The sequence below is a fragment of the Gracilinanus agilis genome, chromosome 1 (genome assembly GCF_016433145.1).
Source record: "Gracilinanus agilis isolate LMUSP501 chromosome 1, AgileGrace, whole genome shotgun sequence".
NCBI classification, from domain to species: Eukaryota; Metazoa; Chordata; class Mammalia; order Didelphimorphia; family Didelphidae; genus Gracilinanus; species Gracilinanus agilis.
The window spans coordinates 696,754,742-696,768,193 of NC_058130.1; positions in this window are offsets into that span (position 1 = coordinate 696,754,742).

Here is a 13,452-nt window from a genome sequence, read left to right on the forward strand (position 1 = left end):
AGCTTCTTAGTTGATTCTCTAGGATTTTTTAAGTAGACCATCATATCATCTGCAAAGAGTGATAGCTTAGTCTCCTCATTGCCTATTTTGATACCTTCAATTTCTTTTTCTTCTCTAATTCCTATTGCTAGTGTTTCTAGTACTATGTTGAATAATAGAGGTGATAATGGGCATCCTTGTTTCACTCCTGATCTTATTGGGAAGGCTTCTAATTTATCCCCATTGCATATAATGCTTGTTGATGGTTTTAGGTATATATTGTTTATTATTTTTAGGAAGGCTCCTTCTATTCCTATACTTTTCAATGTTTTCAATAGGAATGGATGCTGTATTTTGTCAAAGGCCATTTATCCTCTTTGAGGGAAAAGTTTACCCATCTGCAAAATGGGAATACTTATTGCTATTGTGTATGGTGGTTGTAAAGTTTGATGACAGGGTCATGAATTCCAAGTGCTTTCTTTATCGTTAGTCTTACCCTGGACCGTTCCACTTATTTCCAGTGTGACCTCAGGCAAGTGAGAACCTTTCTGGGCCTCAGTTTCCTTATTTACAAAGTGAAAGGGTAGGTCTCTATAACCCTAAGGTCCCTTCCAGCACTAACAGTCTGGCATCCTATGATCCTGTTAAAGTTCTATCCTCTGAGATTGAGCAGAACAGAATGCCTATTCTCTTCCTTGCAAGATTCTTCTGATATTTGGGCATAGTGCACTGGAGTCAGGTGATTTGGGCTGAAGTCCCTGCTTTGACAGTCTGACTTTGGAGAGTGATTTACTCTTTCTGAGACCATCATCCGTGAAATGAAAAGGATGAACTAGAGGGCTCCAGGTCCCTTAGAGGCAATGTAGCAATAATGGATGGATTGCTGGACTCATGGATCAGGAAAGCTTGAGTTGAAATGTTGCCTTAGCAGCAGCTATATAGCACAGTGGATAGAGCACCAGGTCTGGAGACAGGAGGTCCTGGGTTCAAATCTGACCATAGACACTTCCTGGTTGTGTGACCCTGGGCAACTCACTTAACCCCCATTACCTATCCCTTACTGTTCTTTTATCTTAGAATTGAAACTAAGTCAGAAGATCAGGGTTAATGTATAAAAATGGGGCCAACTAGGTGGCCCAGTGGATTGAGAGCTAGACTCAGAGATGGGAGATTCTGGGTTCAAGTTTGATCCCAGAAACTTCCTAGCTGTGTGACCCTAAGCAAGTCATTTAACCTCAGTTGCCTAGCCCTTGTGGTTCTTCTGCCTTAGAATTGATACTAAGATTAAGATTAAGACTAAGATAGAAGGTAAGGATTGAAAATAAATAAAAAGAAAGAAATACTGCCTTAGAGATTTACTAGCTCAGTGGGGCAAGTACTCTCAGAGGTGATCTTTTTGAGCTTCAGTTTTCTTTGCAAAATGAGGGAGTTTGGACTCAGTGACCTCTGAAGTCCCTTCTATTCCCTAATTATGATACTTTGCTAATAGTAATAACAACTAGTATTTCTGTCAGTGTTTTGAGGTTTTCAAAATATTTAAAAAATACTTTTCCCCCCTCACAACCACCCTAGGAGGGCAGTGTTGTTATTATTCCCATTTTATAAATGAGAAAACTGAGGTAGAGGTTAAGTGATTTGTCCAGGGTGACATAACTAGTAAGGATCTGAGACCAAATTTGAATTCTGGTCTTCCTGACTCCAGGTTCAATATTCTTTCTGTTGTGACACCTAGCTGCCTTTCCGGTCCTTCCAGTTTCAAAAGTATAATTCTATGATAAAGTTATCCTATTTCTCCGACTTCTTGTCTTTTCTGAGTTCCAAGTTTGGTGGTTTTGTTTTTTTTAATCTCTGTGTGAACTTAATCAAGTTATTTAGGCTCTCTAAATCCTTGGTTTCCTCATTTGTAAAATGTAGATATCAGACTAGATGAGCCCAAAGTCCTGAGCAGTGCTGACTCCTGAGTTCAGGTTTGTTGCCCTGAACCTTCTGGTATACTTGTCTTCCTCTGTGTTTCCTCAGGCCTTCTCATCCCTCCCAAACATGTGCCTTCGTAACCCAATTGACCTCATGGTAGATTAAGCGAGCTTTGGTCTTGACATCAGGAGATCATGGTTCCACTCCTTCCTCTGACACTTACCAGCTGTGTGATGCTGAACAAGTCATCTCTGCTCCTGATGACTCTGTTTTGTCATATTTAAAAATGAAGCTCATGGTTATTTTGTGGGTTAGTGAAGTGATTAACTTCCCAGGGTGATTTTGAGGCAAGTGCTTTGGGAAACTGAAACATTGTGTGTGCATACTATGGCACAGGTCTGCCCACATCAGGTTCTGGCTCAAAAACCATCTGTGACTCAGTTCTCTTCCCACCACTAATCTATCCTCCATATAGCTGCAAATTCAAAATTTCTAAAGCATTTGGTCTGAAAATGTCGGCTCCCGCTCCAGGAGCAGCAAGAGATTCCTGCAACCAGCAGGATCAATTATAATCAAAGCTTTTTTGGACTTCCTTTAAGACCTAGCTCAAAACCAGACTTGTCCATACTCACATAGCTTTTAAGTGTCTAAGGCTAAATTTGAATTCAGGTCTGGCTAACCTGTATTTACTTATTTCTGTACATATCACCTTTTGTTTGGGCATTTTTCAGTAGCCTTCCAATTGGTCTTTGTGCCTCTGTTTTCTTCCCGTCTCTAATCTAGCCTCCATTTGCTGCAAATTTGATATTTTTAAAACATTTGGTCTGAAAATGCCACTTTCCTGCTCCAGAAATAGCAAGGGATCTCTGCAGCCAGTAGGATCAATTATAATTGTGTTTGGCATTTTGAATTCTTCACAATTTGATGTTAGCCTATCTGTCCAGGCTTGTTACACTCATCACTCCCTTTCACAAACTCTCCAATTCAGCCAAATTGGTCTTCTTGCTGCCATACCTGACCTTACATCCCATCTCTGTCTGTGCCTTTACAAAGCCAACTGTTCTCTGGGAATCCATTTCACCTCCCCTGTTTAGGATCCTCAGCTTCTTCAGAGCTCTGCTAAAGAGCCAGCCCCTCCATGAGACCTTTCCTGTTCCCTCTTGCTCAGCTATCAGTGCCTTCTCATCCCAGATTACCTTGTATTGACCAGATAATTGGGTCTTTTTTTTGTGGGTTATACATACATGCTTTCTCCCCTGACAGAGTACAAACTTCTTGAGAGGAGTCCTCAAAGCCTTTTCTTTTTTTGAAGATGAATTATTATTATTATTATTTTAACATGTCTTTATACTGTAAAAAATTCCCCAGGCATCTCCCTCCCTCCTCTCCTTGCATGATAGAAGGCATCAATTGACCCCACCCCAAAGTATGTATGTATGTGTGTGTATATATATATAAATAAAATGTCTCTCATGTTTTTCTATATCAGTTCTTTCTCTGGAGGTGGAATAGTAGGTCTTTAATAAATAGTCTCTGATTGGTATTGTGTCCTTCCATTAGACTGTAGTAAGCTCCTTGAGGGAAGGGACTACTAGTGGGTATCAGTCCCTTCCATTCGAAGAAGCCTTTCTCAACCCTGAGTCAGTAGTTGCTTTCTTCCCTGGATTCTCTCTCGTTCATTCTGTCTATATCTTTCTTTTATGTAGTTATTTCTTGTTATCTCTTCATTAACCTATGAGCTTCCTGAGGTCAGGGACAGAGTTTTGCCTTTCTTTCTGTGTTGCTTAGAAACCAATGCCCACTTGTTCCCTTGTTCAGTCATGTCTGACTCTTATGTGCTCCCATGGACCATAGCATGGCTGACACTATCCATGAAGTTTTCTTGGCAAAGATAGTGGGATTGTTTGCCATTTTCTTCTCCAGCAGAGGAAGGCAAACAGAAGTTAAGTGACTTATCTAGAGTCACACAGCTAGTTGTATCAAACAAAAAACTTCTCTGTTTGGTATTATTAGTCCTTTAAGACATTCGTTTTTGTATTTCTACAGTTTACCTTCTCTTTCCTCCTCTTTATTCTGCCACACTGGCCTTCTACCTCAAATGTTTATTAGCTCTGTGACTCCAGGCAAGTCAGCTAATCTATCTGCCTCAGTTTCCCAATCTGTAAGAATGGGGGAATAATATGTACCTCTCCTGGTTGTTGTGAACATATAACATGATAATATTTGCAAAGTGCTTTGTAAACCTCAAAGAGCTATAAAAATGTTAGTTTTTGCTTCTGTTGGTCTTTTGACCTGTCAAGGCTAGATCTTTTAGCACAGAGCTATTAAACAGAGCCCCTAAGAAATGCTCATGGACTCATTTTTTTCTTCAGAGCTAAAGGAATAAAACTTTCATAATGGAATTTTAGGCCTAGAAAGAAGGGAGGTAATTTGGGGAAGCGATTCTCTGCTGACCTCTCAGTTTGTATTATATGGGTAGTCTCTTACTCTGCCTGCATATGCCCCTCAACCTTTGGTGTCATCTTCTCTGTAGGAACTTGTGGGATTGGTTAAATGACTTGCTCAGGGTCAGTTCATGGAGATAAATGATGGAGCCATGATTCAAACCCAAGTTCTGTGACTGCATATCTCTGTGGTTCTATCTAAATAGTGTTTTTGTGAGGACCTGCTAGAGTGCAGGGACATTGTGTTGTAGACTGGGAAGATGAATAAGACTAGTCAGTCAACAAGCATTTATTAAACACCTACTATGTGGGTCAGTTAGGTGACTCAGTGGAAAGAAAATTAAGACTGGAGACAGGAGGTCATGGGTTCAAATTTGACCTCAGGTACTTCCTAGCTGAGAGTGACCCTGTAATACAGGGTGGTATGGAATCAGAATTGTAGGCTTTGGAGGATTTTATTTGACTCTGGGGTTCAGAGGAAGAAGAGATTCACATTGACTGAATATAAGTCTAGGAAGGCTTCAAAGAGGAGGCAATCAGTAAATATGGGCTTTTCTTTGCATATCAGTATTTGTTTGCACTCCACACTCATAGTTTGGGACAAAAGAAATGCTTGGGGGCTCACTTCTTTGGGCATCACTTATCTCCATGCCTTCAAAATCCCTTCTCACTTCTCTGCTATCTACTCTGGTCTCTCCTGTCTTTTGCCATGTGTCCTTTCTCTGTCCCCTCCCTTATTAGGGCCTCAGACTTGGGGAGCTGAGTCCTAATCCCAAGTGTGCTGAAGCAGTCAACTCTAAAGATAGAGTTATGACTCCCTGGAGGAATTGGCTTCTCTTCTTCCTTCCCTTTCCTTCTCTCTTCCTTCTTTAACATTTTTTTGAGATACAAACATACATATATGCATATGTATGTATGCATGTATATATCTCATTCTCCTTCTTTCCCCATCTCTCTGCTTTTCTTACTGTATATCTTTGTCTCTGGCTATGCTTGTCTCTCTTAGTGTTTCTCTCTTTTCCTTTCTTCCTTCATCTTTGTCCATCTCTCTCTGTCTCCTTTGTCTCTCCTTCTCTGCCCTTTCCAACTCTCCCTTCCTCCCCTCCACATTGAAACAGAGGGACAGCAAATAATTCCTAAGATTCTCTCTCTACTCCCTCCTTTCCCTCCCAGAGGATCTGGGTCCAATTTTTCTCTTCCTTGAGGAGGCCAGAAGCAGGGATTGGAAGCTAAAGGGGAGGGAGAGAGAGAATGTGGTCCTTTCTTAAGTCTGGTAGTTAGGAGTGGGTAAAGACAGGATGCCCCTTTGCCCAGGCAGGGCTTCACTTCAAAACTGTCAGAATGATGTCCAAGGACAAGGTTGTTGGTGAGGGGTGGGGGTGGAAGGGTGTTTACGAGTTCCGTTCCATTCCATTCCTCTCTTCTTCGGGAAAGATTGATGAGACCTGCTCAGAGTCCAAGCCCAGAGAGGGCTTTTGACGTGGGTGCGACGTTTGCAGACTCCCAGCTGTTGATAGGGGAGGGCTAACGAAGAAGGGAGGGGGTGATCTTCCAGAAAATAAAAACCGGATTTCACTTTCCTCTGCTCCACCAGGGTCACCTCCCCCAGGAGGCATTCTTTTCTTGCAGCCTGGGAGCGAAAGGGCCATGGAGATGCCATCAGTGAGTATGGGTCTGAGCAGGCTTTGAGGCACTGGCCCTCCCCTCCTTAAGGGGCCAGTCTGGAACCCTAAGAGTGTGCCTTAAGTCACAGGGGTGGGGGTTGGTGTGCCTTCTGGCCCAAGTTTTGGGGGAAGACATTTGCCCTGAGGAAGGCAAAGGACAAGTAGAATAATGCAATATTAGAGATTCTAGACTTGGAGTCAAGAGGCTTGTGTTTGAATCCTGTTTGTGGTGTTTAGCATGGGGCTGTGGGCAGGCAGCTTAGCTAACTTTTCTGTGTCTCAGTATTCTCATGAAAACAAATTCTTGCATTTCTCATCTTACTAGGTTGTGGTGGGGAAAACAGTTTGTAAACCATAAAGAGCTCTAGAAATAGGAAGAACCATTATTATTGTTGTTGTTATTCATAGTAGAAATGTGGAAGTGGTGCTTCTGCTTTTAGTTATTATGTTTGGCAGGTGGCTAGATCCTGAGGCTGGACCCTGTGGAGAGCTGGAACCTGGTCCCATCCCTGGCTTACCATGTCACCTTTCACCAGCCATACCAACTCACTGGCCCTTGGTGTTTTCCACTGTGAAATGGGGAAATTGTTTCCTGGCCTTGTGGGTATTGCAGGGATACGTTGAAGATAGGGACTCTGATGTTCTTGAAAAGGATTTGAACTCTCGGGAACATAGGTTCTGTGGAAGCCTCAGTTCTATATGCCACTGCTATGATGGAGTCCCAGAAAAGACAGGTTGTGGGAGAGCTGAATGAGCCCAGAACAGTGTTTGTAGATCTTGGTGCTCATCCCCACTTCCTGCTAAATTTTGACTTTGTGACCTGGGGCAAGCAACTACCTTTTCTGCTTGTGTTTCTTCTTTAATAGGAAGTGGTACTAGGTGTTCACTTAGCCCTTTTGCAGCTCTGACATCCCCTGTCACCTTATGGTTGAAAGCACCTAAGGAGCATGAGGCAGCTAGGTGGCTGGGTGGACAGAGCTCTGGATGTGAGATAAAATCTGGCCTTAGACATCTACTAGCTGGATGGCCTTGTTCAACTCAAGTCACTTAATTTCTGTCTGCCTCAGTTTCTTCATGTTAACATGAGGATTATAATAGCATCTATTTCACAGAGTTTTGTGAGGGTCAGATAAAATAATATTTGTAAAGCACTCAGCACATAGTAGGTGCTATTTAAATACTCAGTCCTTATTTTGTGTTCTGTGTTTTAAGGTCCACCCCACCCTTGAGTTCTGTGGTTCTGTAAGATTTCTCTTTATACTGAATGAGGAAAATGAAGAAACAAAAACTGTGGAGGGCAGGCTATTTCTTGCCTTCTGGATTCAGGTGAGCTCTGGAGATTGATGAAGTGCTGGTTTCCAGATTTTTAGATGGGCCAAATAGGAACAGGATTAATATTGTGGTAAGAGAAAGATAGATGTGGGGTAAACCCAAGACAAAATTTCACATTCTACCAGGACTTCGGAGATTCCTTCTAGAATCATGATTCCAGACCCATGATTTCATGATCCTCTAAACTTCTTTGAAATGTTGGAAAAAATTCTGGCATGCGAGCCAAAAGACTTGGCTTTAAGTAGTAAATCTGTTTTGAGTGCAACTAGTTGTGGTTGCAAAGAAATCTTTTTAGACTGTGTCCCATACAGTCCTCTTAAAATGAAGAAACGGAACATACTTTTGAGAGCTAAAGTTGTCTGTATGATGCTTTATAGCTTGAGAAAGCTCTTGCCTTACAACAAGCCTACAAGGCAGATAGTATTGAACCCATTTTATAGAATAATGGCTCAGGGGTAGCTCAAGATCACAGAGATAAGATAGTAAGAGGCAGAGTCAGGATTTGAAACAAAGTTCCTGTAATCTTGTTCCTGCAATCACATTGCTTCTCTGGCCGGAGAGGCCATACGCTGCTGCCCTCTGTAGGTAGGTAGAGCTGGTTTCCCCTATTCTTAATGGCTTTCTATTGTTGCCCTTGCCAAATTATTTTGTTGGCTTTTGGTCGATTTCCTCTTCTTTCTGTGTAAAGGTCTCAGTGATCACTTCTTACTGTTGTAAAAATTCATTCCTTCAGGAGTCTTTCTCCTAACTTGCTTTTGGTCTGAGAAACAGAATTATATGTCAAGTAAAAGTCAACTAGGTGGTACAGTGGACAGAGTGCCTGGCCTGGATGCAAGAAGACTCATCTCTCTGAGTTCAAATGACGTCTCAGATACTTATTAGCTGTGTGACCCTGGGCGAGTCACTTAACCCTGTTTGCCTCAATTTCCTAATCTATAAAATGAGCTGAAGGAGGAAATGGTAAACTACTCCAGTATTTTTTCAAAGATAACCCCAAGGGAGGTCACAGAGAGTTGTATGTGAATGAAAAAGGCCAAAATAAAAGAGAATCAATAGGCTCTGAGCCAGGAACTCCTCTTCGGGTTTGAGGCATAGAATCCATGATATATTTTGACCTCATAAGAAGAGGTATGCCAGGAATATGTAGCATAAGGTTTAGGACACCTGGGTTCAAATTATGAATCTGGTTCTCACTAAGTGAACCATGGGTAAGTAATTTAAATCCATGCTTCTTTTGTAAAAGGTAGACAGAGTAATAACTGCATGACCTGCTTTATAGTGTTGCTGTGGCATATGTGCTTTCTTTCAAATGTGAGTTGTTGTTATTATTATGATAATTCCTTTGTAGTTTGGGAGAGATGAAATTGTTGGGGAGCCGAGGCCCAGATATGTGAGTTGTTACTGAACTAGCAGACAGGGATTGGAATTAGGAGGACTTTGGCTTCCAATTTTGCTTTTGCCAATATTTTGTATGAAAAGAGGCAAGATCCATGAGGTCTCTGAACTTCGGTTTCCTTATCTGTAAAATAGGAATGATGATACTTATAGTACTTCCCTTACAAAGGTGTTATAATAATAAAAGGAGAGTGTCAGTGTAAATTGTTGTGCAAACCTGAGGCGCTCTATACGTGCTTACTTATCATTAGCTGTACTGTTCTTTTTGACCTTTCTGGATGGGTTTCTGATCCAGATAACCATGGGGATCAGGAGAAGCCTCATGTAAGAGTGGATACCTGAGCAGAGCATTGAAGGAAATTAGGGGAGTCTACAAAGTGAAGGGGGCATGGAGAAATGGAGAACCACTTGGACAAAGGAGGAAGATGAAGTTGCCCTTTTTGATGCAATCTTAGATCTTGTTAGTTTTTTTGCCTTCTGGATCACTGTGGTGACCCAGATCTTTAAGAAGTTCCACTATCTTTTCCAGATGAACTTCTTTTTGAAATTGAAGGTGAGAAGTGGAGGGGGGGGGGCAGAGGCAGAGAGACACATGTAGACAGAGAGAATATCCAGTGCAATGAAGTCCCAGAGGGAAAAGGGGCATGCCACCTCAAGGAGTGGTTAGGATTGACAAGGGGAATGGAGCAAAGAGGCAAAGAATGGATGTGGACAAAGAGTGGTTTTAAGGGATGGGAAATGAGAGATAAAGAATGAACATAAAAAAGATGGGATCTGAAATCCCTTCAAGTTCTAATTAACTCTGTTCCTCTCTTATTGAAGTGAATTTTCCCTTTTTGTTTCTCTAGGATTTTGTATTTTTCATAGAGGACTGACTGTAGGAAAGCCAGTATTGCCTTGGGAAAAGAGAACTGACCTAGGATCATTGGGAAACCTGGCTTTGAGTTTTAGCTGACATCTTTCTGAGCTATGTGATTTAGGGCTGGTCATTTATCATCTCTGAACTTTAGTTTTGTCATTGTTCAGTCATTCAGTTAAGTTTGACTCTGCAATTCCCTACTAGACCATAACTAACCAAGGTCTTTCCTTGGTAAGAATACTTGAGTGGTTTGCCATTTCCTTTTCCAGCATATTAAGGCAAATAGAGGTTAAGTGACTTGCCCAGGGACACACAAATAGGAAGTATCTGAGGCTGTACTGTAATTCAGATCTTACTGACTCCAGGCTTAGCATTCTATCCACTGAGCTTTAGTTACCTCATCTTTATAACTAGGGAAAAACTACTTGTACTGCTTACTTCCCAGGCCTGTTAGGAAGAATGCATTTTGGGAGCAGAAAGGCAGAGGTGTCTAACTCTAATCTTTTGTTCTCTCTACCAGAGAGAATAGTCACTAGGATGGAAAGCACAGAACAAATATGGTTAATGGAGAATTGATACCTGAGATAATCGGGAAGATAGTGAGAGTTCACGTAACATACACAGGTGAATTTGAGTCATGTGGCTCAAAGAAATGAAATCCTCAGGTTCTGAGGGAATTGGCAGGTGGCATGGCTGAGGCACTGTCAGTGATCCGTGGAAGGTCATGGAGGGAGAAGGGGATAAGTCTCATAGGATTGGAAAAGGGAAAGGATTGCCTTGATTTTTGAAAGAGGACAGATGGTAGAGAATGGAAACTATAGGCCAGGGAGGTTGACTTTGATTCTTGGAAAAAGAAATATTATGAAAGAGATTTGAGACTGAAGACTTCCCTACTCCAGTCCATCCTCGACTCTGTTGCCAAAGTAACCTTTCTAAAGTATATGTATAACCATGTCACTTCCCTACTCAGTAAACTCCATTGGTTTCCTCTTATCTCTAGGATCTAACATAAAATCTTCTCTTTGGCTTAAAAAACAAACAAACAAAAACTTACCTTCTTTCTTAGATTAACACAAAGTATTGGTTTCAAGGCAGAAGAACAGTAAGGAGTAGGCAATGGGGGTTAAGTAACTTGCCTGGGGTCATACAACTAAGAAGTGTAAAAAAGATTAGGGCACCAGGGATGTAAATGTGTCCTAATGGTTTGTGGGTACACACACTGGGTTGAAGGAGTGACAGGACTAACCAGGATAGGGAGACCAGAATACACAGCTAAGCTGCTGTTAACTGTCAAGAATGGCTGTTGGCCAACTGTCACACAGCTCACTACTAGGCCAGCAGGCAAGGTAAAAGGTTTTAACAGTTTTAATTATGTTTAACTAAATAAAGGTGGGATAGGGGATTCTACACTAAAACCTAAAAGGGCGAATCACAGGGCAAAGGGGAGGACTTGTCTACTCTAACTCTATTGACGTAGGTCAAGCAGGGCTCAAAGAAGCAGTTCTGGAATCACTGGGAAGCTGCTTCAAACCTGGTTCCAGCCAGGTTTGACCAGCACAGCTAAAAGGCCTGAAGGGTGGCTTTGAGGGTTCTCACGGTAATCCACAGATGATCACAGGATGCCAAAAGCCAAGGTGGTCCAAGGTACCCAAGTAGAGAGAGTGTGCTTGAGATGCTGTCCAGCAGATCCCAAACTCCTCCTCCACTTGGTGCAGCTCTGTAGGTCTTGTCCACTTGCTGAAAGCCACCACCACTGAGGATCCCAGGGAATCAGGATGCAGGGTGTCCTTAACTCTGAGATCTCCCAGGGCTAGCAACAGTTTTTGCCAACCACTAATGGAGTCCCTCTCAGAGCACAAGCAACTTCCTGCTCCTTCATTCCATCTTGGAATGCTCCAGCCCTTCCTGCTAGGTCCAACCTTAATACTTAATTATATTACAAACTAATCTTCCTCACAACAGAAGCGTCTGTGGTCAGATCTTCCATCTCCCGGCCTGACTCTCCATCTACTGAGTCACCTGACTGCCCTTCTTTGGCTTTAAACGACCTTCATAATCTGGTCCTTTCTTACTTTTCCAGTGTTCCTCTTCATATATATGATCCAAGGACATTAATGTTGTTGCTGCTCTTTGCCCTCAACAGTCCATCTTTTAACCCAGTGTCTTTTTTTGTTTGTTTTAATTGAAACATTTATTAATATTCATTTTTAACATGGTTACATGTTTCATGCTCCTACTTTCCCCTTCACCCCCCTCAATCCCCCCACCCATGGCCAACGCATATTTCCACTGGTTTTGTCATGTGTCCTTGATCAACCCAGTGCCTTTTTTGATGGCTTTTCACTTTGTTTGAAAAGCTCTTCTTTCTAATTCTCTCCTTGGTTTTCTTTAAGTGTCAGCTCAGATCCTAACCTCGGTTAGAGGCTTTTCTGAATCTCCTCCAATTTTGGTACCTTCCTTCTGAGGTTGCCTCTGATTTATCACCCTATATATCTGGTTTGTACCTACATAGTTGTTTTACTAGAAGGTGAGCTTTTTGAGGGGCAGGATCAGATTTTGTCTTTGAATCCTTAAAGCTCACAGTGCCTGGAATACAGTGAGTGCTTGCAAATATTTGATAATTTGTTGACTTGAGAGGCATGTAGAGGCATGTGACTTAGTGGATAAAGAACTTGTCTTGGAGATAAGAAGACCTGTGTTCTAGTCCTGCCACTGACATATGCTGGCTCTGTGACTCTGGGCAAGTTAACATAGTAGTATTGTCACAGCCTACACTAAGTTATTCTTGTTGAAGAGTCACTGATCTTCAATGATAAAGGGAATTTGCTTGTCTTGGAATTTCTTATGCTAGTGAAGTCATAGCTATAGTCTCTGTCATTATCCTTAGCCTATTAAAGGGAAGGTTAGTGAACATTTAGAAAAGAAAGCAGTAAAAAAGAAAAATGATTGAATAAAAAAACAGATCCTGACTCACTAACCTCCTTTGCTTTTTTGCATTGTTACTAGGCTTCAAGAGCTTAGGGTGGGTAAGAGGGGTGTTTTAGTTCACCTGGATGTCAGCAAAGTATTGAACAGCATCTCTCTCTTACGCTGTTCTTTTGGATAAATCATCAAGACGGGTTTCCTTTTAAGTAGATTTACAAATAGTTATATGTCTAGACCCAAAATAATTGATGATTTTCTGAACTTTTTGAGAAAGATCACTAAAAAAATTGTGCAGGAACAGCTTGGTGACATAGTGGAGAGAGTGTTGGGCTTTGAGTTAGGAGGACCTGAGTTCAAATTTGGCCTCAGACACTTCCTAGCTATGTGATCTGGACAAGTCACTTAATTACATTTGCTTAGCCCTTGTTTCTCTGTCTTAAGAGTTTTCACCAAGACAGAAAGTAAGTCATTTTTATTTTTATTCTTTTATTTAAAAAACTCTTATCTTCCATCTTAGAACCAATACTATATATTGGTTCTAAGGCGGAAGAGCAGTAAGGGCTAGGCAATGGGTTTAGGCAAAGTGACTTTCCCAGGGTCACACAGCTAGGAAGTATCTGAGGCCAGATTTGAACCTAGGCTATCCCATCTCTAGGCCTGGCTCTCAGTCCGCTGAGCCACCCAGCTGACCCCAAGTTTTTTTTGTTTTTTTTTTTTTTAAAGAAAGTTCTGGAGAGACCTGTGCTCAGTCCAGTACTATTTAACATATTTGTCATTTACTCTGATAAAAGAAAAGATAGCATGCTTTTCTATTTGCAGAGGACCCAAAACTCAGACAGACAGACAGAAACAAAGAGAGAGAGAGAGAGAGAGAGAGAGAGAGAGAGAGAGAGAGAGAGAGAGAGAGAGAGAGAGAGAGAGAGAGAGAGAGAGAGAGAGA